Below are 24,728 nucleotides of genomic sequence, written 5' to 3'. Positions count from 1 at the left end.
TAAAATTTTTAGCAGAAGTCATCTGTGTTAAAACAGTATACACCATTCAGAGAATGTGAGGTCTGAACATATTGCTAATTACCATGAATGTGATCATGCACAGTGGTTACCTTAGAGATGTCACAGCTGAAACCTGTTTGGGCTTGGAGGTTTTCTGTAACTAATGCTATGCAGTTCTCAGAATATGAATGCATATTAGTTATGGGAATAATGGTTATCAAGATTACTAAAGAAATCATTTCTGTCATGCAATACAACAGCAAATCAAAGGTGGGAAGGGTTGGGAGGATGCAGAATTGGATTAAAACTGAAAAAGTAGTTGGCAAAAGCAGGGTGGGGCTATACAGGCTGGAATTTGACCAGGTGTCTGCAGTTAAATCACATACTCTTTGGACAGAAAAAAATATCACCAGATGATCATCCAAGCAGGGGGATTCCACCTCTTACACTGACCTCATGTTTTCTTCCAGGTGGGCAGATCAGAAGCAGACATCCAGCTGTAAGCTGGCCATGTACTTTTGCCTGTCAGGAGGCAGGGCAGCAGCTCCAATGGCCATGTCTAGCAGCTCCCCACACATCTTACATCACTGCACACAGAGTGGAGAGACATCAGTGCACTGCAGGAGTGACACACAAGTCGTGTTTGTGTCTTCACATCTCTCTCTACATCAGGCATATTTGCTCTGCTGGGCTGTTCCCCTCTAGCTCTACACATTGGTCTGTGTTAGTACAGGAATTAATACACTTAATGGAAATGAAGTTCCATCTAGGCGCATACAAAGGCAAGTCAAAAACAGGATGAACCAAATTGTGCCCTACTCACTGATCGTGTTTGGAAGTTTTTGAAGTGAAAATACTGGAAACCAGCTTTATAAAAACGTACTAGGAAAAACATCCAAACACTTTGCTCTTGTGATTTGGTAACTTCATGAAGATGTTAGCTTTGAGGCGACAACCTACTTCTGTGCACCATGATAAATCCTGCTGATGCCATTGATTTTACACAGGTGCAGCTGGGGTTGGAGTAGACGACACTGAAAAAGGCCATTTAACCACGTGCATAAGCTCCAGGAGCGTGCCTGCTTACAACTGTCAGCCAGTCCTTTGGTACCACTGCACTGCCATCAAGGCGGGCATGCCTCTTCTTGGCAGAGAGGGGTGTCTGCCAGCAACACCCAGGATGTGCTTGTATGGCCTCCGAGCACAGCCCATAGACCCTGATTGCACCCAAATGCCACTGTCTTCTATAGTGCTGGAACCCGCAGTGGCCAGGTTTGGGCTGTAGCACAGCCCAGCTGCTCCAGCCCAGGCTCATGGGTAGTACAGCTGCCCGCAGTGAGACTGGAGTGCTTGGTTGTGCCTGCCTGCCTTGTTCTCACCATGCTGTGCCGGTGTTTCACAGGGGGCGATGCCAAGGAAGGAGAGCTGCTGGGCTAGATACCGCCCACACCGTGTGCTTTTCAGAGAGATGTGGGCTGTGGGCAACTGAGCTGCAGAAGTCTTTGTGGCTGCAATGCAGATGCAGCAAGTGGAATCAGTGGGAAAAAATAAAAATAAAAAATTAGACCTGTCCTAAGAGCAGCATACAAAATTTGAAAGACGGGAGGATTAATAACGTATTTTAAAGCTGCCCTGGCATGGCTCTGATAAGTGTGGCTCTAGTTAATCCATGAAGGTAACTTCCATTAGCACACTACAGTGGATAGCAGATTTGAAGATGTCTGCAAGGGTATGGTACTCAGTGACTTGGATGTCCAGATCTTACCAAAATAAACCTGTGCCAGCAGTGCTGAAAGAGGAGGACAACAGCATCAAAAAAACTAGGCCAAAAGTACATTGATTTTCAAATAGATCTGTGCTCCTAAGTCACTTTAGCACTTTTAATTGTTTTACAATTAACAATAATGATTAACAGTCATGCTCAGCATTTGATCGTAATAAGACTTTTGTCTGGTTGTGGAATACTGTTCATGCCCAGTCTCCAACACAAATCAAAACCATATGAGTAACCAGGTTAAGAGACAACCAAGTTGTAACCAAGTTGCCTGATGTGGCTTATTTTTGTATTCCAGCCAGGGCCTGAGGCTCTTACTAGAGATTTTCCCTGTCCAGCTTGCATATTCAATGTAAACAATAATATTTCCATCCTTGAGGAGCCCAAGTGAGATTTTATAACACAAACAAAGGCATTAGTGTGTTAAAAAGGTCTCTCAATCAACTGAAAGTGTGCAGCAGTTTGCATATTAGCACATGTTTTTAATTAACACTTGGAAGAGAGAAATACTTGATGCAATTAGGAGTGACACAAATAAAAGTGCCTTTTGTACATTCTCAATGTAAACATCTAAACTGAAAATAAAATCATTCCTGCTCTCACAGAAGGCAACTGGCATTTAGCTTTTGTGAAAAATGGCAGCTTAGTCTTTTTTTTTTTCTTTTTTTTTTTTCACACTGCCAGACAGGTTTTTCAACCGACTCGCTTTTGGTGATGAAAACATCTCACTTCTTGTGCAACTGTGAAGAGAAAACCCCCGTTTGCTGCACCCCAGGGCATGGGGGGTTCCAACCTTATCTCAGCCTTCACAGTCCTTCCTGAGCAGATGACTCCTATGTGGCTGCATTCACACACTCCTCTCTGCATTTCACCCGAGTTTGGTACTGTTTCTTTTACATCTGCTAAAAAGCTACCCTGTGAACTTGCTAAATGGTGTTCCAGAAGCAACTATTTGAAAATCGGGTAGGGAATCCCAGAGGTCCCATTTTTGTTTAGGTTTGGCTTACTGTCACATCACAGTGACCTCCACTACAGTTAGGCATATGATACAAGGTAGAATGTAAAAAAAAATCATTTTCCCCTCAAGTTTCAACATGTCCTGCAGTTATATTTTCTTTTTCTCTTTTTCCCATTTACCACAGGTAAAATTTAATGGTCAATGGTCCAGAATTTAGAGATTAAACTCTTATTTCCTCTTCTCATCAAAACTCAGAAATGTTTTAAAATTTGAATTGACAAATTAGTTTCCACTTCATTCCCCTCTGCAGTTCAGTATTTTTTCCAAAGTTTAAGTTTTAAGATCTTCTGTCATAGCAAAAAGAAAACTTCTGAATATATTAAGTCTTAGCATTCATTTCTGTCACATTGTACCAAGTGACAGAAAAGGTAATAAAAAAAAATGATCATTCCCAAATTTTATTAAAATATGAGCAAAAATAGAATGAGAATAATCTTCTTTAGAAAGTTCCCACACTTAAAAGACTTTCCATATTAAAGCAAAGAAAAGGAGATTGTATTATCCACAATATGGTACTGTGTCTGTTATTCAAGCTATTTCCAAGTTTCTAATGGGGGAGCTGCATCTACATTACTTTGGGTAAATAAGTGAACACAAAATAAGGAACAGTTGTTGCTAACATTAAGCTACAATAGCTGCAGAAGAAAAATGCCCTCAACTGATGATCATGTGTTCCTGTGTACAGCTACTTTAACTGTGCCGAACATCTGCAGCGGGAAGAAAAGAAGCGGTTTGACTGTATGTGAGCCAAAGCACACGATGACTTAGTTTGTGCAGGTAATGCCAAGAGGTAAGCACGTCAGAGTACGTGAAGAGAGCAGGGGCTGGAGTTTGCTTCAGCCTGCTGTTGCCCACTGAGTACAGCACTCGTGTTAAGCAGTGGCAGGTCTCATTCAGCAGTTTTCCACCAAAGTTAGTAACAGAATGAGGTGCAATTTTTCAACAATATTTAATGCACTTTTATCTCTGTTGGCCAGGCCTGAAGAACCCTAGAAACCTTTTTTGGCCGGTTGTTTTGTTTGTTTTTGGTTCTGATTAACCCCAGACTGTGCTTTCTATCACTAAAGAAAGAAAACAGAAAAAAAAAAAAAAAAAAAAAAAAAAACACAAGCAGAATGTGTTGGTCGTTTACTACTTGCAATTTCTAATTTAACTCACCTCGTGAGGTCTTTCCTCTGCTGTCCTGATGAGTCTGGGAGGGATCAACTGAGGGAGAGGATGAGAAGGCCAGCATGGCATTCCACTGTTACTGATGTGGGAGAAGATTACGGGGAGTTGTGTTGAGGTTACAATTTTTTTTTGTAGGGGAGGAAGAAGAAGAAGAAGGAAGATGCCACCCAGAAGTTTGCATTATCAGCTTTTACAGCAGTCTGCTCATGAGGCTGCCTACAGCCTAGTCCCTAAATATACCAAGTGGGCAGGCCCAGAAGCAGAAAGCTCCTTACCAAACACCATCTGGCTGCTGGTGGTAATGCCTAGGCCGTGGCTACCCTGGTCTTGCCTGGCCTTGGGTGGGTCTTTTCGAAGCTTCACCATGCGGAGTGTATGCAAACATAGAATCATAGAATCATAGAATATCCCAAGTTGCAAGGGACCCTTAAGGATCATCGAGTCCAACTCCTGGCTCCACACAGGTCCACCCAAAAATTCAGACCATATGACTTAAGTGCACAGTTCAAACGCTACTTGAACTCCTACAGGCTTGGTGCCATGACTGCTTCCCTGGGGAGCCTGCTCCAGTGCACTACAACCTTCTCAGTGAAGAACCTCTTCCTGATGTTCAGCCTGAACCTCCCCTGCTGCAGCTTGACACCATTCCCTTGAGTCCTATCACTGGTTGCTAAAGAGAATGGGTTGGTGCCTGCCCCTCCACTCCCCCTTGTAAGGAAAAGAATTAATGATCAGGTCATAGCTTATATGACTATTTATTGCCTATATGTTACACATGCCTATTTGATTAGTTCTTCTTTTTTCTTTTTTTTTTTTTTTAGAATAAAATCCTATAAAGAAATTAAAAACATTGAATGAATACTTCGTTAGAAGATGTGAACATTTTTCTAATTTTTTTTCTTCCTTTCAAGAATAACCCTATATGACAAATATTCTTTCAAATAATAAAAGTATTTAATTTTAGGTAGTTGATTTCATATAGCTGAGGCTGGAGGAGAATTAAACAAACAAGGTACATCTGTGACTTCAACTGAAGCTTACATGAGTTCCAGTCAGCAAACTGGACATGGCAAAGCCCATCTCAAAAGAGAGAAAGGGAGAAAGAGAGAAAACATAAATGACTGAAAATCACAACCATGATGACAAACAACTTTGAAAGGATATTACTTCATGGAAACCACCACTTTTAAGAGAAACACTAGGAAACTAAGAGTGGTAAGAAATGCCCTGTAATCCCTTTTAGGCCTTTTTACCTGGCCTCTTTTCTCTTGCCTCATGTATGTCACAGGTAATCCCTACAACTCTTCCAGGCATCTGCCTGTCCATGTCCCTCCTACATACCTGTTCTTTCACTACTCTACCTCCACCATCACACTTGTAATTCACCCCTTTCCCTGAACTCCATTTAACTGTGATTTCATTTATTCTTTTTCCCCTGAGATGCTCCTTGCTTTGCAGCAGAAAGGCCAGGCCACTGCAGGTGGGCGCTCTCCAGCAGCTGGGGGCCACCACAGGTGGGCAAAGGGTAGGGGGAGGATGGAGACTGCTCTCACCCCAGCCTCCAGCCCACTTCTCCAGATGAAGCTTTGCTTTGCTGATTTATGACTGCTCCTGAGCGCCTCGGATGGAGTTATAGCCCCTTGTATTACAGGGTGCCTTCTCTGTTATTCTTGCTATACGCCACAGATTTATGGTGGCTTTTAAGCCAGGCAGTGCATGAAGAAATATGATCTTAACAAAACATAGAAGGGACCAAGGGAGGTCAAAGTGTGGGAGCTGAACGCTCTGTGGTGATCCAGGATTTCCCTTTATTTACTGCTCACACCTTTTCAATCTCAAGTGGATTTCAGCTGTCTTGGACAGCCCTAGCCAACAGATGGGGAGGAATCTGCAGTCTGGTGAGCTGAGAGGCTTTGCCATCAGCAGATGACTTTTATTATGATTTAGCGCACACAGGAAATCCCAAAATATCATTGGTGAATTAAATCAATTTACACACAGAGTGCCAGAAAGATGCATAGCATCAAGGAAAGCAGGAATCTCACAGTATGAGTGCCATCCTGTACTCCGTCACCTACCTGTGTTTTTCTAGGTTAACCATGTCCTGCAAAGCTCTGCTTTTGATGCTGAAGGAAAAAAAAATGTGATAGACTTTCACAGAGAAGTGAAGCAAAAGCTATGCCTGATTTCCTCAATATGATGGTGTGACAAGGAAAATAAAGCTGTAAGTGATTTTCTTTTATAGTACTTTTTACATGTAGTCATAAATTATACGAAAACAGTAACATATAGAAAAAAGGCAGGCACTGTTCTTAATGTATAGATGGATAATGTGAGTCTGAGCAGCACACACACGAGGACACGTGCACAAGGGCAGAGCTGCATGGAGTCACCTGCAGGACCACAGCCTGCACTGAACACTCTGTGTCAAGATGCAAAGTGAAACAGCTGGCAAAACGGGAAGAAAGGTGTAATTACAGCCAACAAATGACTCCTGAGCCAACACCTCCTGATGAGGCCCTGGCCTCAGAACAGAAGCCAGGAACAGGAGCTTTTTTCCTCCTAGGTGAGTGTCATAATCCCCTCCAGCTACAGCATCATTCTCTGTTAATAAGACAGCTCCCTCTCGATCAAAGATTTATTATCATTATTTCTCTATCTGAGGAATGAAATTTGTCTCCCTTCTGCTTAGTCTAGGGCTATAGCAAGGATCCTATGGCACTTGGTTTTTGAAAGGGACCCAGCAATCCAAATGGGCATCTGCTCTTCCAAGCTTCCAGAGCAACAGTCTCTAATTCTCAGATACATCATGCTGCAAGCTCTTCCTAAAGCAAGGAAAGTCAAAATAGGCCAGGCCTTGGATGCTTTTTGGTAATTCTTTTTGGTAATTTTTTTTATCCCTTTGTGCAGAGCCTTGAAGCCTGGGCTTTGCCTTTGAAGGTTGTGGCTCAGGTCTTCTCATGAGATGAATGGTCTCCTCCAGAATGGCATTGAAAGAATGGTGAGTGATGTAACTTTGCAGGAAGGGGAGATGTGTGCCCTCTTGGGATTCTTATGTTCCTCAGCTCTCTGTTTTCCAAATGATTACTTAATTTTCTCATGCTTGTTTCCTCACAGTATATGCTGTGTATCATGATGTCAAGAACAATAGATTTTGCAAATATTAACACTGCAGCAGGCATTGAATATACTGATTGTGTATTGTGAATATACTATATTACAAATATAATATATGCCCAAACCTCTCACAATCTGAACATGCTATCTCCTGTTTTTTCAATGTTATGATGACTTACCTCATCTGAAGATCCTATGTATTTTCTAAGTGGAGTTTCAGTCGGCTTAGTCTTTGATTATTGTTGATGTGGAGAAAGCAGGGAACAACAGTGTCCTGCCTTATGCGGTAAGAGACCTAGGGATTGCCAGGTTCAAAATGATCAAAAAGAGATGCTTCTTCCCAGCCTGTTGAGGTTAAGCAGTGGAGATCTTTTCTATTAAGTGTACCATGGTGCCCTTGGCAGGCCTACAGCAGCAGCTCAAAGAACAGTATGAGTGAGAGAAGTATGTGGATGACCACAGCAGGTGTAGCACTCCTGTCTCAGCTCGGGATAGATCCTTGGAGGGGCAGAGCCTAATTTTGTGAAATGGCTTTTTCACTTTAGTTAAAAGTTGTCAAAGGTGTCTCTCATGGTAGGAGCACTAGCTCAAATGAGCTTCTTCAAGAAGCACTATTGAACTTGCTTTTGTTTAGATTGTTTTCCCTTTGACATGCTTGTTTTGCAATAGTGACTTGGCTTGAAAAGAGGATTGTAAAGATGAACATGGTGAAGATAAATCTCAAAGCTACTGCAACTGTGGGGGCATTCCCACTTTGGACAGGAAGTAGACTTACAGTTGAAAGCCATCTCAACTTCATAGTAGATTTTGTGAAGGGTGAAAGTTAGTTACTTTTGCATTAAGCTTCAGTGCCTTTAAAAAATAAGGTGCTCAGTTTATGCAAGAGTCATGAGGCTGTTCCTCTGATTCTGTTCTTTCTGTCAGGACCCTCTTGTCCTTGCACTTGATTTGTGTGCTCAATTATAGCTGTTCCAGTGGGATACATACCTTAGATTTTATAATAGAATGGAAGTACAAAGGCATAGCTTAAACTGTATTGCAGTAGCACTTCTTGCTGGCCTGTTATGCATATTTCAATAAAGAAAGGTCAAAATACTGCACCACCATAGAAAGGGGCTCATGATGTCTTTATCTGTAGTATAGGGATAATATTCTTTGCTTATATGCCAAAACTTGCTGTAAATTTAGAGACACAAAACCTTAAGATTTTTAGTATGGCCAAAATACATTGTGACAACTGACAGATACAGGTTAATTATCAGTGACTAGGGGAGTGGTGGGGGATGAAGGGGAGTGTGTAAACCTTTTATTCCTGGTGTTGCTGATCACATAAAAGTTTCAAATGAATGCAGCCTTTTGTTTCCTGTGAAACAAAAGATTCTAATATAGACCGTGCTGCTGCTGAAGTAATGAAATAAATTACTGGTCAGTTCTAAACTTTGAAAATGATCATTTTTCTTTTGGTGGCAGTTCTAGATCAGGCTTCTATATGTGGAAAAAAACAACAACAATAACAAAAACCCATCTCCTAAATATAGCTTTAGTTTTCTACTTCATAGCTACAAGCAGAAAATACCCATGAATCAATAATGGAGGCCTGTAAACACTCTTCTGGCTCTATAGTGTACTTAATGTCAACCAGGGGCTGTAGTAAACCACAATTTCCCAGCTGCAATAAATGCTGCAGGCTCCAGAGCTGAGCACAAAGTTTAATTAAAAGCAAACTGACATATATTATATATATGTGTGTGTATATATATATATACTCTCTCAATTATTTTTCAAAGATCTTGGGAATCTGGTGAGGTCCCATTGGACTGGAAGCTGGCAAATGTTGTGACAATTTTCAAGAAGGTGCCAATTTTTTCAAGAAGGGTAAGAAAGAAGACCCTTGCAATTACAGGCCTATCAGTCTCACGTCAGTGCCTGGTAAAATTATGGACAGGATGATCCCTGAAGTTATTGAAGCGCACCTGGGGGACAATGCAGTCATTGGTCCCAGCCAACATGGGTTCACGAGGGGTAGGTCCTGCCTAACAAATTTGATTTCTTTTTATAATAAGATCACCCATCTAGTCGACCAAGGGAAAGCAGCTGATGTGATCTTTTTGGACTTCAGCAAAGCTTTTGACACGGTTTCCCATAGGATCCTACTGGACAAAATGTCCAGCATACAGCTAAAGAAAAACATCATGCGATGGGTGAGCAATTGGCTGATGGACAGGGCTCAAAGGGTTGTGGTAAATGGGGCCACATCTGGCTGGCGGATGGTCACTAGTGGGGTCCCTCAAGGCTCCATTTCAGGGCCAGTCCTCTTCAATGTTTTTATAAATGATTTGGATGTAGGCCTAGAAGGTGTTCTGAGCAAATTTGCCGACGACACCAAACTTGGAGGAGTTGTGGACTCGGATGAGGGTGGAAAGGCCTTGCAGAGAGATCTGGACAGATTGGAGAGCTGGGCGATCACCAACCACATGAAGTTTAACAAGAGCAAGTGCCAGGTCCTGCACCTGGGACGGGGCAACCCTGGCTATACGTACAGACTGGGCGACGAGACGCTGGAGAGCAGCCCCGCAGAGAGGGATCTGGGGGTTGTGGTTGACAGCAAGTTGAATATGAGCCAGCAGTGTGCCCTGGCAGCCAGGAGGGCCAACCGTATCCTGGGATGCATCAAGCACTGCATTGCTAGTCGGTCGAGGGAAGTGATTGTCCCGCTCTACTCTGCGCTGGTGCGGCCTCATCTCGAGTACTGTGTGCAGTTCTGGGCACCACAGTACAAAAAGGACATTAGGCGACGAAGATGGTGAAGGGCCTAGAGGGGAAGACATATGAGGAGCGGCTGAGGTCACTGGGCCTGTTCAGCCTGGAGAAGAGGAGGCTGAGGGGGGACCTCATCGCAGTCTACAACTTCCTCGCGAGGGGGAGTGGAGAGGCAGGTGACCTATTCTCCGTTATCACCAGTGATAGGACTCGCAGGAACGGTGTGAAGCTGAGGCAGGGGAAGTTTAGGCTGGACATCAGGAAGAGGTTCTTCACCGAAAGGGTGGTCGCACACTGGAACAGGCTCCCCAGTGAAGTAGTCACTGCACCAAGCCTGTCTGAATTTAAGAAGAGATTGGACTGTGCACTTAGTCACATGGTCTAAACTTTTGGGCAGACCTGTGTGGTGCCGGGAGTTGGACTCGATGATCCTTATGGGTCCCTTCCAACTCGGGATATTTTATGATTCTATGATATATAAATCTGCTGACGCAATCTCTCACTCTTGCATCTGAAATATATAGAGGTCTCTTCCTGGAGACAGTGGATGATTTAGAATTCAATTTCACTTAAGAAGCCTCTCAGGTAATACTATCCAGTGATTCTCTGTGCACACTACATAAAGACATCCTGTTAACTAAGTGCATTGAACTCCCATTGTTTTACATGCCTAGTGTATCAGCTGTTATTTGGCTTAAATTAGCCAAATGGCTTAAATTAGCCAATCAGAGACTCAGCAACATTTTCCTGTGCTCTAAATAGCCAGACATCCCTGAACTTTCAGGAGGAACTACATTTGGCAATTAATGGGTATGACAACACTAGTGCAATGTATTATATTTTAGCTATAAGTAAGCTTAGAAGTTTTGAGGAAATGTCTCACTGATGCTTTAGCTCCAGACAAGCTCTGCTCATACTAGCCATGTTTGACAAGCTGTTCTATAAATGTTTAATGACATGCAGTTCCTTGTTGATTTGTGTCCTAAGTTCTTCCTAGCTCTGCACACACTTTGGCCTGAGCTTACCCCTTCTCCCCTTCCCCGCGTGCTCTGGTTGTTTGCTGGATGTGGCACTGCAGATCCCATGTCTGCTTTGCAGATTGATGGGGAAATCTGAGTTAGGTGGGACCTCTGGACCTGTTAAAAACTGCTGTTGAAAACAGGGACTTAGATTAGGTTATCCAGGGCACTGTCAAGTGAAGTCTTGAATATTTTCAGTGAGAAAGGACCCAGAACCTCTCTGGGAAGCCTGTTATGATGCTCAGTTGTTCTCAGGCTGAAGAATTACTCTTTTTCTTATATTGAAGGAGTTTCCCCTAAAGCAAGTTGCGCCCACAGCCTCTTATCCTGCCACTCGCTATACTTTTGAAGTGAGCATCTCCATCTTTTCTACCACTACCTTCTGTAGGTATTGCAAGGCACTGATTAGATCCATCCTGAGCCTTTTCTTCTCCAGACTGAACAAATCCAATTCCTTTAACTTTTCTTTGTATCCCAAGTTCTCCAAGCCTCTGAACGTCTTGGTGACCCTCAGCTGGACCTTCTCCATTTTTCCAATGTCTCTCTTGAGCTAAGGGCCAAAACTGGACATTAAGTTCCAGGTATAGCCTAAGAAATCCTGGGTAGAGCTATAAATACATTGGCTGATCTGTTAGTATGTTCATGTGGATTGACAAACAACATGCATAATTCTTCAGTTTACATAAAATCTATTCCTTTGGTGGAAACACTATTTTGAGGCATTTCATCAAAACACACAAAGTTCCTGTTTCACTGAACAAATGCAGACCCTTCCCCCCCCCCCCCGACAAATTCGCGTGAAAATGTCCATGTTAAAAATGTTTTGGATGAGACAAGACTAACAGGCAGCATAATAAAGAAAGGACATTTTCTTGACAAATCGCGTTTAGTTAAACACTAGTCTTAGTGCTTATGCAGTTGACACTGAAGCTCCAAAGCAGACTTCCAGCATCATTGATGTTGCTGCTGGTCCTGCTAAGAAGGACAGTAGCAAGGGATTTCATGACAGCCGCCCATGCAAACACAACAAGAGCTCTAGCACACCTTTTTTATCAGAATGTGCAGCTGAGATCTGCTTGTGCCTGACTCCATCTCAGACACTGGTGGTTTGTCTGACTTTGAACCGACTTTGATGCTAATTTTTCCAAACACAGAAAAGGTGGAGGATGACAACTGTTATGGGACTTGGGAATAAAATGAGGCTTAGTTGGCTTTGCTTTCTCAGCACTTGTTCCTCAGAAATTAAAAATATCTAAAAATATACGTGACACTAGAGTTCTGGAATAAAGTGTATTAAAGCAATATTCCAGAGGCAAAACAGCTTTTCACACTATATGAAACACACGGTTAGTTCTCAAATAACTAGCTCTCAAAGAATTAGAGTTCATTTATACTGGGGACCAAACCACAATGCCTTATAACTTTGAACAAAAATTAATCTCTTCCTCTTGTTTTATTTATAGTGGTCTTTGTAGATTTATATCCATATGGTGTTTTGGCTGGCATGCGATCTATTGTTGCATTGCTAAATAAAAGTGAACCATGAAGTTGTCATAGCCAAAACTTTTCTTGCGTTCTTGAGGAGATACAGTGATGCATTTGTTGCCAATGTGCACCTGGCTGGATCAGTAAAGACAGATCTCTCATTCATGGATGTTTTAAGAGACCTCCAGAAGCTTACTGAGTTAAGGATATCCCAATCAGCTACTATTAGACTGAAAGAGTCTACCACATTTTGCGCTAAAGGGAGGCTTTTAAAAAATTAAAACAACAACAACAACAAAAAACACTAAAATTTGTATGCATTAACTGAAGCTCTGTCTTCAGCAGTAAAGATACACAAATCAAAACAACAGAAGATACAGCCTGCAGTTACAGAATTTTGCTTTAGCTGTGCTTCAAATTTGCTTTCATATGGAATAGCAAAACCAAGAATTTATGGAAAAAGAGATTAAAAGAGATCACCTTGCAGTTCTTAAAACATCTAAAACTTAGCTTGGAAACACGGAATTAAGTTATTTGTGTACAAAGACAAGTTCAGAACCACAGCTCAACTCATGCGTTTTGCAAGAAACTAGAACAAAGGTGAGACCTCAAAACAAACAAACAAACAACAATAAAAAACACCACTGAACAGTAGTTACTTCATCAAAACATAGGCCTTAAACCAAATTTTGTCTTTTTCATCTTACTTATTTTGCCTGTTTCATCTTAGTCATGGCAGCTGTCTTGCCACGGTTAGAGTGACATGGAGGGTAAAAAAGAGGAAAATGAATTCAAACTGCATCATAATACAATCCAAATATTCAAAGCACAGTGGGATGTTTAAAATACAAAAACTAAGGAAATTTTTGGGGAAAAATTCTACCTGTCTCTTCTTACATTTTTTACTTTTTGATTGGACAATAAAGTCAATGTATTAAAGTTGCACTGGTCTTTATTTTTATGTCTGCATTCACTAACTACAGTAGTTACTGAAAACCAGAATAAAGTCTGGATATGCACTAATGGACTAGTATTTGTAATTAATACCCTGAAATTTGTCCATCCTGATGTTAAAATCAAATGTTTAGTGGGCTAGAAGTACTGCAAGCAAAGATAAGGCTGAAAGCCAATATAATGATGTTTGTCCATTTTCTCCTAAAGGAGGGGGGAATCCTGAAAATGGAAAATAAAAGGAGGAGGAAGCAAGGACATAGGGAATGACTCAAGAGGTGACAAAAATGTGAGATTGCATATATGCAACATGATCAAGTTGGAAAAATAATTTTTTAGGAGGACTGCAAGGTGAACTAGTAGTGGAAAAAGTCACTTTAGTCTGGAGGTAGAAATCTGATGCTGGAGGAAGTCTGAAGATGAGTGATCAATCCATTTTGATTTTTTCGAAACATGAATTATTCTTAGTCAACAGGACACCATCTAATGAACAGAGTATACATTAGCTTAAAGCAACTCCGTTTGAAATGGTCTTGAAACTAAAAGTTTGTCTAGAACAGTATTTGAACTCTCAAGCGTGTGAGATTCTGCAAGCCAAGTGAGAGCCAGAAGGATCTCCTGCAATTCAATATTCAACAGCTGTTAAAGCTTTTATGTTCCTAGTGTGCAAGAGGGTGTCACAGAAAAAAGAGTCAAGGGAAAAGAAATTTTAGAAGCCCTGTTACTGACTTGCAGGTGTAAATATCCAATGAAGATTGAAGTAAATATGGAGGAAATGGCAAATAGGACTAGAAAAGAAACATAGAAGCTGAAAAAGATAATGTTCCAGTGCTGTCAAAATTGTCAGTGAGCGTATGAAGACGGCAAGGATGGAAAATGAAATACTGGTTTAATACGTCACATTGAAATAAAGTGGATCTGAGGAGAGGCTAGAGAAAAATCCGACAAGGTCATCAGCAGTCACAGCAAGGATGTGGATGTATGACACCTACAAGGGCATCAGAAATATAAAATGAGGGCTTCAACTTCCAAACACTAGGAAACTGGTTTTGAGAGTCATCTGCTAGTCTTACGTGAGATTCTGGGATATGCACGTGAAGCTTCCTAGCAAAGACAGAAACTGAGATGCCTGAAATTCTAGGGAATATTATCTACAAAAATCAGTAAAGAAGCAATAGGAATTGTAAAGAAAAGCATTGAAACTTAGTTATCGTGTCTTGCAATCCCCAAATATGAATGTTTTAACGTCTTCCTTCTTCACTTCATATGAATTTAACATATTTTCCATGTACAATAGTGCCTTTATACAAAGTTTCTCAACTCTTTTGCAGCAAGTGTTACTGCCTAAATATAAAGCTGCTCTTTGAAAGAAGAGTTACTTTCCCTTTTGGCACTTCTGATTATTTCTGTTTCAATTTTCTGTTCCTTTCCCCCTAAGATCTGAGTTGCAGAGCTGCTTACTTCAGTCCCCAGTGTAGGCCTATTTGTATTGGCTTTGATGTAAGCAGTAAGCTTCTTGGTTTAATTTTAACATTTCAAGGGAAGAGTTTATTCACATATGAATTACGCAGCATGAAATCTTAAAAGCTTCAGTTAGATGCTCATAAAAAAAATGCATAATGAGTTTGGTTGTGAAAAATATTACAGAACTGATGTTCTCCTAGTCTAAAAAGACAATGTGCTTTCAGGAAGAGAAAAAAGAGTGAGCAAGATGGGAAAGAGAGGCTTCAGCGCAAAGAAAGGGCTGCAGATCGGCATGTAGTGTGCCTGTTAGGTCAAATATACATGTGCAGACTGGAATGAGAAATGCTGCACAGGGAGAACAAAAATCCCAGATTTCCAAGCAACACGTCCAGCGTCTAGTCTGTTGAACTAGCCATCTTGCTGTTGTGATCTTTAGCAATGCTCTGTGCAGGAGCAGGATCTTGAATACCTTGTAGGCATTACAGTTATTTTTTGTCATGTCATGAACTTCTGTGGTCATTTGTTTAGTACCAGCAGTGTGTACCATACTTTTTATTGCCAAGAGTGGCAATAAATTTTTCTGCTTGAGGCTGGGTAGCTCCCACAAGCATGGTATCTGTGATCCTTAGGAATTCACAGAATGGACTTCTTGAAAGTGTCTTACTGCAGTGCACAGGTAAAAACCACAAAAGAAATCTTGCCAGCAGTGCAACTGCCGCAAATACAGGAAAAAAAAATACAACCAATTTTGATCTGGTCGATTATTTAAGAATTGTTCTATAAAGTTACTGTAATCAAGCTCATCAGTACCCTAAAGGCCTGGGATGAATAGAGGATGAGATGCCAGATAATATCCGAGAAAGAAGATGGAGACGTGCTCATGTGCTTGCAAAATCCATCCCGAGCCACTGGATGGCGGCAGGAGCAGCTGCAGTGGCTGCTCACAATGAACAGAAAATCCAGTGCAGAGCAACAGGTGGTGATGGATTAGCTTATTTAGAAGCATTTATGAAGGGAAATCACTTGGGCCTGAATCTAACGATGAAAAATAGCATAATAACTCCATGGGTCCCAAGAAAACGTGAAAGAAAGTAAAAGTTGCATGAACAGCAATAATGTGTTAGCTTTTTCAAGTAAAGTCGGGTAATGCAAATAGGAAGAAGAGTATAATTAATTTGCTTAGTAGGCACCACTAAGTAATGCAGGACAAGCAAACAAGATGGCTTGATGTGGTGCAAGGAGGGAGACATGACAGCCTGTGACGTAAGAATGAGTCTCAATGTAAATTGTTGGTTTGGGGGGGGCAAAAGCTATACTTTGAGTAGGTTCCCAGAAGTGTCTAAATCAAAGCATTAGGAAATAAGCCTGTTGAAAAAAACATATTGCTTGGATTATAGAAAAGGTCTGTCTTCTGTTGCAAGGAGGTAGAAGGGGAAAAAGCAGCGTGTGTGCCTTGGGAGCAGACTTGAGAGCAGGCATCTGCTTCCTGGTGCGTGGGCTGAAAGGATGGGTGGGTTTGCCAAAAGATCCTCAGCCATGGTCCAGCTGCAGTGTGAGGGCCCAGCTGTTGTGCCAGGCTGCAAGGGGTGTGCGGTCGACATCTGGCAGAACAGTCCCATGTAAGGTTTTGAGGACTTCAGTGAGACATAGCTACGATGCCAGCCACGGGTTGTCCAAAAGCACATAAACACGCTTTACCCACCATGCAGATGTTAGGGTCTGGCAGTGACACCAGAGCTTGAAGCCCTCCAGGCTCCCGGCTCTCAGCTGAAGCCATTGCCTCTCTTTGCTGTGTCTCCTCTTTCTACATCCCCTCAAATAAAACAGACACACCTGCATCTGCAAAGGTTTCTCAATATTATCCTGCCGGTTACACACAAGGAACATCTTCGTCTGCCATAAATCACACTCAAACTAATATAAATATTTGTTAATCTAGGGCCCTTTTAAAGCTCTGTTACAGCTCTACCTGTAATTCTCATTAGGCAACACTGCAGCTTATATCTGCAGTAACATCTAAACTAGTTGCTTTTCTGGACCATCTGTGTTCAGCTGGAGGAGGTGGAAGGGAGGGAGAGAGAAACACAGTCTTACTGATGTAACTACACAGCTAAAGCAAGTTTCTGCCTCCAAAAGTTGAAGTCGTGGCAATTCTCTGTAGCTGTGTGACCTCTGAATTGGTGAATATGGACTTCATCCTGTGGAGCAGTCAGCTACAAGTTAATAGAGGAAAAATTATTCTTTGTCCTCTGAATCATGTTATCCACAGAATTATGGCACTATTTCTTTCTCCAACTACTTTTCTGTAGTTCCTAAATTCCAGTTCAGCTCAACATCAGAATAATTCCAGTCAGACTGAATATGAATTTCAGCTCAATCAAAATCCATGTTCGTCTGATGCCCTTTTCTTGTTGTGATAAACATATTGTCTAGGACTCAAAAGACAATTAAGGTAGTTGAGTACTAAGATTATGTTCTGACTTTTTAGGACTTGCATGGCTGTATCTGTTCCAGCTTTTAGGCTTTCGTGACTATTGGAGCAAGAATGAGGCATCATCAGAGTATGTATTCTCTGTAAGCCAGATAGGATATCAGAAAAACACTAAATAACCCCTACAATACTACTTAGAAATAAAGGAGGTATATATTGCCAATATGAGAGACAAAACAAGATTAAAAATGACTAGCTTTGGGTATTCTGACTCTTAAACGTTCCAATCTGGACTGAAATTCTGTGACCCAAACTTCCCCCTACCAAAGCCTGAATTTATTTTGAAATTCCAGGATGAAAAGAACCCAAATTTCAACTTCCAAAATGAAAGTTAATTTTTCAACCACTTTTCTCTCAGGTCAACAAAACTGTGAACCAATTACCAATTACTAAAAAATGTAATTAAGTGTTTCACCAGAAGAGGCCAACTTGTGTTTGCCGAAGGATCATTATACTACTTCAGAGCACTAGACTGATTTAAACATCATATTTCTAAATTAAATAGTTGCAAAGTGCTCACTTTTCATACACGTTTTGCTGCAAGATAAAATGAACTGAAATGTTGATTGTCTCTCATTTGTCTCTCAATTTCCCATATATATATGTGTGTACATAAGCATGTATGTATCTTCACAGGAATATCAGTTCATGCTAGAGCATAAATGCTCAATACATTCATTCTCCTTTTACCCCTGTCCCCTGTTCTTTGGACCTTGAAACCTTTTTGCATATAATAATATTAACAAAGACTTTGATTTTGTACTATCTGACTTCTATATGGGCAACTATAGGGTTGTGTAAATTTTTTGGTGTAAATCATTACATGGAGCATCACTGTTACTTTGGGAGGATGGCAGAGTATTTTGGACTTAGGTAACTTACAACTGTGAACTTTTTGAGTGCCAAATAGAACAAAAATATATTCCCTCTGTGCCGAGCAGTTGCAAGACCTTCACAAGAGAAAACACAGCAATATAACTATAAATAGCAACTTAACTAAAATTAGATAGAACTGGCAGGCTGTAATATATGAATGGGAGCACTGTTACTATGCTCATCAGGTATTGGAAGGGCTCCAAATCTGACAAGGAATGCTACAGTGCAAACTTGCTGTGCCTGGAAAAATGAACAGAAATGGCTGAATGAATAGGGCCAGGGATGTTTTCATAACTGGATAATACTGTCAGAGACTGCCTGACTAGGTTGATTAAATTTAAATAGAGTACTGCAAGTAGGAATATTTCTCCATATTCCTTATTGCATTGGTTTGCTTATGCTAACAGAAAAAAATGCCATTAAATCTAATGAATAAAGAAATGTGGGAAATCATTTAGGGGAAAATTAATGCCAAAATGCTCAGTAAAGTTAAACCAAGCTAGCTAATGGTGTGAATTTAAAGCGTGTAACCACTTTTGTATGTTTTCATTCAAAAATTGTTAAGTCTTCTCTACACTCCTAAACGAAGATATGAATTTATGGTACCCCAGGTACATGTATTCATCTGCTGCCTGACCCCCTGCTATAGAAACACCAAAAATGCTTTCGCCTCAAATAGCTTTTTCTAGTTCATACTGTATCCTGCAGTGTAGAAACTGCCATTATGGTCCCCAAATGGTAGAGAGACTTCAATTGAACAGATGATAGATGACGACCTTCCTTCTACATGTAGAACCACTGAAATACAATCACTTCTGCACCTGCTATCAATCAGCCTACACTTCCATATATAGCTTCCATTTTATTTTATTTTTTTCCTAAAAAAATTTAAGTTATCTCATACAAAGGCACCTTGAGGGCATGCTATATTTCCACAAGGGAAGTCAAAGCAAAGTAGCTGATGAATTGTGAATTTACACTGACCTTATTGTACAATGTCTCTCCCATGTTGAAAAACCATCACTTTATTTCAGTTTAATTCATTCTGAGCGTGAATTAAGTTAAGGTAATTACGGCCAGCTGACTCCTAAATGAGTGTCCATAGAGGAATTATATGTGCGCTAGTTATATTCACTTTAAATTCACATCTTTTCTGTTAATTCACTTTGACATCTTGTGTAGGACAAGCCATTGGATATCTTGGGCTTCTGCCAAAGTACCTTGAAGATAAGGAAGGAGATTTTGAACTAGTCTCAGCAGACAGAACAAAATCTGTTTCTCAGAGGCTTCTAAATTAAAAATGTTACACAAGTTTTTCTATTAAATAGAAAATATATAAGTGGATCAAGCATAAAAATATTTTTAAACATAACTATGATAATTTAACTTTTTTTGTTGTTGTTGAGAAACATTAAAATTAAACAATTTAGTCTTAGTCTACACCTTTTTCAAATCAGTGCTTGTCAACCATAAGAAAAACATAAACTTATCTCTATTATGTCATAACTAATCATTTAAATGGGCTACAACATTTGCTACCATGGCTGTTTTTACAGAAATCATATCTTCATATGGCTGTACCAACTTGTTTTTAATGTACAAAATGATTTGAGTCTTACATAACTCAGTTTTCATTCTGGCTTCAGGAAATAAGCATAAGTTATTCTAACTCGAACTCTAAAAATAATGAACCTTTGAATCTGACATTGCTCCAGCCAGTCTGCAGATTTGTCATCATCACATTAACAAGACTGTTTCACTGGCCTGAATCCTTCGTGAAGCTGTAAGGAAAAGTATATTTAGATTGTAGCTAATGTTTTTGGCTTAGGAGAAAGTTTGTATTGTAGTGATGCAAACTAGTGCTTTAAATTTAATCCTGCAGGGGTTAAAACAACACTGTTGGTTCTCATTGAGGGGATTAATATTTAGATTAGCCACACAATTAGGAAGGCTATGACCTTTGTTTATGGAATAGTTACTGTATTTTTAGTCCAACAGGAATGCAAATTTTGATGTACAGAGTGCTGATAGTTAAGCATGTGTTTTCACTGCGAAAATGTTATGTGTCAGTTGGGGAGAAGGAATGAAGTCTAGTGAGGATCCAAATGCACTTGTTGAATAATTGTGCGTGCGTGGAGGGGAGAATCAACCAGCTCAAGAAACTTACTAAAAACTTTCTATGTGAAGTTATAAAACTTACTAGAATGTTGCTATATTTCTTTTGGAAAACCTCTTTTTGGAAAATCGTTTACACATTTCTTAAATGAAGTAATCAACTCAGAAGATTCAAGAATAAAAGCTTCAGAAGCAATACTATCCTGGATTCCGAACTGTGATCTTGATGGCAAAGATATTTAGACAAAAACTAGTAAAGCAACTTATGAAAGTTCAGGCTACCTTTCACAATTCCAGCTTATTTTTTAACCATTTTCCCCTTTTAAACTCCTTCACTTCTTTCTCATATTTAAAGCATATTCTGAGAAAGCTGCCACTAGAGGTCAGATGTTTATCATTATCTTTATTGTCATTAATAAGCATTAGCACTATATATTTGGAAAATAAAATTACTGCAAACTGGTTAAAATTGTTCTTTTTCTTATATATTTATGATGCAAATATAAAGGCAACAGTGAATTACACCATTTAGAAAGCAGAACACTTACAACTGTTTAGTTAGAATTTTTTATTAAAAAATGTAGTTTGATTTCCACTGAAAGCCAGTGTTGCTGTGTAATTCATGTCTCAGTCTGATGTCCTAAAAACAAAAACCAACCAACCAACCAAAAAGCCACAGACCAACAAACAAACAAACAAAAAAAACCCACCAACAACAAAAAAACACAAGCCAATCTGGACTATTAAGTATTTTAGCAGTCTCCCTGGAAATGCCACTTGATAAAATTTTGTGAGATGTGCTGTAGTTTGCTATGTATGAAGAGGGAATTTCCAAACAGGTGAAGAAGATAAGTGCATTAATGTGAGTTATTGATATACTAGACATAATAGAGAAATTATAGCTTTCATGTTAGTAATGGTAATGAAAATAATTGTTAGATGCAGTATTTGTACTTTTTGAATCGTGTATGGCAGTTTTTTGTAGTAATTCGTGCCAGCCCAAAGTAGATGAATGTGCTTCTCTTTTGGTGGCAGATACTCATGTTCCTTGCATTTAGACAAGGTTAAAAATACAAAGAACATAGTTTATTGAGTTTGGTCTTTCCCAGACTGCAGGAGATGCACATATGTTTTTATACAGGACAATAATATAATTTTTAGGCTCAGAAGTGCCAAAGAAATATCAAGAAGTTAATTTATTAAAATAACACATTAATTAATTCAATTAACTAAAACAGCAAGAGGGCGTGACCACCACAATTGCAATCTAGCTCTCGAGAATTCCACCTGTGCTATTTCTCTCCCAACATCACGTGTTTCCCTATGAACGTCGTTAAATAATCTTATGACAATGCCATCTACAGACCAATGGCATACGATAGCCTGTGCAACAGGGATTTAGTAAACACACTTACAGTCATTTGCGAACACATGCAGAGGACATCCAACTGATTAATGGTGTTTCTTAAAGGACCACATCAGCTCACCAAAAGTATACTTCTCACTTAACTAACTCTTCCATGAAACTATTTCCATGACACGTCCCTATTACATAGATCTAAGCAAGAGCATTGTTTTTTTGCTCTCTATAGAGAGACAAAAATCATCTCTGCTATCCTTTCCTTGTTAAGTAAAATGTTGGGTTCCACATTTTGTCAGAAAACGTGCTGTAGTAAAATGAGATCTGTAGGCCATCTTGACATAGCTCTTCGAATGTGTTCTGAGCAGTTCCAGGTATCGCAGCACTTCAAATTTCTGGTTTTAGTAGCTTGTCATTGGGGACACTTTTCATTTTCATAAATTTTCTCAGGAAACTTTGGAGAGAATTCGGCTTCAGTTTAAAATGTATCCCACCCAATATGAAGACTACCTCATGTAGACTGCACGAACAGAGACAATTTTCTAAGCTTACTCTTTCCTGTACTCTCTGTCAGCATGCAGTAAATTCTCTCACAGAGGTTTCTGCCAGGAACAGCTATCATTAGCCATGTCCCTGAATGCAGCCATTCATCCATTGTCATCACTGCATTTTAAAATTATTTTTCAGGTGTGCTTGAAACACATTATGTTAATTCGCAACCCAGCCCTGTACCTCCACCCAAAGCTCCAGGGGATCTTTGGTGCAATGTTTTGGCTTCCCAACAGGGTGAGGGATGTATAAATTTTACCACTGAAGAACTCAAAGTGTGCTGATTCCAAATTTGAAAGAGATACAACTTTGTTATCATTGGATAAACACAGTAATGGATTAGAGACCTAGCAATCACCTTGCAGAGGGCCTTGCTGCCTTCTCCAAGGAGTTACCCTTTTCTCTTTCCTAGAATTTCTCCTGATTTATGTTCTTTTTGATTAATAGAGAATTGAGCTCCAGAACAATAAGACTCTGACATTACGGTGTAAAGCCATAGGCCAGCAATTAAACCAAACGTTATCATTTTTGATTAATATATATTAATCAATAATTAATATATATTAATTTATATATATATATATATAAATCTTTTCTTATTAGAAATGCAGGCCACTTCAGAATCTCTTTGTAAACCTGGTACCATCATGTAGTTTTAAAAATCTTCATCAGAGGATCACTCTGACCCCAGAGCTGATCTGGAGTTCAGTGGGAGCTGTGACAGATCAGTCAGGTTGCCACTAGTTAAAGGGTAAACCTGTAACCATGCTGTTAACCTTCATGACACAGCTGAACATGCACTTCTGTCCATTTCCCCTGATGGCTCAAGACCCTTCTAAGTTACCTGATTGTATTTTAAAACTTTTTTTTTTTCATTTGGTAAAAGAATTCCTGTGCTTTTGCTAGTATTTTACAGTGGGAGAAAAAGTAGTACTTTATTTTATTGCAGAAAGGTTCACTGTGATTATTTCATTCTGCACTGAATGTATAAGAAAGCCTGGTTTTTCTTTTTTAGCTTTACACAGAACTATGCTTTTAAATGGAACAATACAATGGACATTTAGAGAGCTTCAGTATTTCACAGTTCTCTGAAATCAGTAAGCCTCAGAGCCAGCTGTAAAATTAATCACATCCACAGGTGAATTATGACTTTTGTTAGAGATGTTTTAAACATTTTTCATAAAACAAACAAAAACAAACAAACAAACAAAAAAAACAGTTTCCAAGTGAGCAGAGGGAAGGAAAGGAATGTAAGGATGTTTTTTAATTGCAGAAGATGAATCAAGACATCAAATTCACGTGGCTCCAACTTCAGGGTCTGCACATGGGGAGACTGTACCCCAAGGTTATGTGTGTTGGCGTGTGTCAGTCTCCCCTGTCCTCAACATGGAGAGATGCTTAATTTTTGTTAAGGGTTACAACTCGGAGTGCACCATAGGTTCAGAATGTCTTTTAGAATTTGGCCCAATATGAAAACCTCAAACAATATCCAAAATGGATTGCTGCTCTTTCTGCTGCAGAACTTTCTGCTAGATGATTTCTGGTGAAGTAATAAAAATTGCAAAGCTCTGAGTATCAGTCCAATGGACTAGAAATAAGGAAGAATTGGTGCTGCAAGCTTATTTGGTTCTGTTTTGTTTTAGTTTGGTTTTGTAGTAAAAGTCCTTTTGTCTTTGTTCAAAGGACAAATGGACAAATGGATATTCTTATAAACATCAGAAAAAGTATGCAAGCTGTTGTATGCCCATTTTTTTTCCAGTATCTCTACTTCGTTTTTAACATGGCTTGATGCAACATAATCACCGGTACAAAAGTTCACAGTTATGCAATGTCCATTTACTTCATGCAAATATTTTTATTCTGATAGGATCATTATTTTCGAGGATGGCACAATTGTCCTGTTACTATTTTAAGCCAGCTGTTGGTAATGTGAAACTATTCACAGAGCATACTTTATGGTATGCTAAAACTGGATTTAGGGTTTACTTGAGTGGTTTTGATGACTGATTTGCTCAGATCCTGCCTTGTCTGCATCTGAGAACATCCTCAGAAGAGGGAATGCAATGTTTTATTCCTACCAGAGAGTAACTTAAACAGAAAATATCTCTTTTTAGGTTTAAATAATTTCTGGGGCAGGTATACTTTGTTATTTGTAGAGACAATATATTCTTATTAGAAAAAAAAATAAGTTTAAGGGAAATCACCTATTTGTATTCTTGTCATCCTGTAACACAAATAGGAGAAATATTTTTAAATGATAGGAAGCTGGTTCTATTAAATCTAAAAGTGATGGTCTACTTTCCAGTAAATCTGGGTATAATTTAGGTATGCACTGATCTTCATTTGGTGCAGACAGTGCTTGCTAAATGGTCATGTAATTCTGTCAAATGTTTGAAAGTCATTCTAAAATATCACTCGTTATATCAAATTCCCCGATTTATCACTGGGCCTGGAATCCCTGCAAATTGTATTGTGTGTGGTTTTTACTACTTTTTTAATTAGTGATTTTTTTTGTTGTTGTTGTTCAGAAGCATGTTGGTATATGCTGAACTATTATAGTGAGAAATGCTTATCCTGGC

At 39.6% G+C, this 24,728-nt stretch overlaps 1 long non-coding RNA gene across 1 annotated transcript; it reads left to right on the top strand.

Moving 5' to 3' along the window:
• Positions 1 to 1,507: 1,507 nt before the first annotated feature.
• Positions 1,508 to 4,312, top strand: LOC118250178 (uncharacterized). The gene is made up of 3 exons (XR_004779350.1): positions 1,508 to 2,655; positions 3,478 to 3,582; positions 4,098 to 4,312. It is a non-coding gene; the product is annotated as an uncharacterized LOC118250178 (long non-coding RNA).
• Positions 4,313 to 24,728: the final 20,416 nt, after the last annotated feature.

This window comes from Cygnus atratus, chromosome 1 (genome assembly GCF_013377495.2).
Source record: "Cygnus atratus isolate AKBS03 ecotype Queensland, Australia chromosome 1, CAtr_DNAZoo_HiC_assembly, whole genome shotgun sequence".
NCBI lineage: Eukaryota > Metazoa > Chordata > Aves > Anseriformes > Anatidae > Cygnus > Cygnus atratus.
Note: the sequence above shows the minus strand (reverse complement) of the source record. Positions and strands in the feature narration are given on the sequence as shown.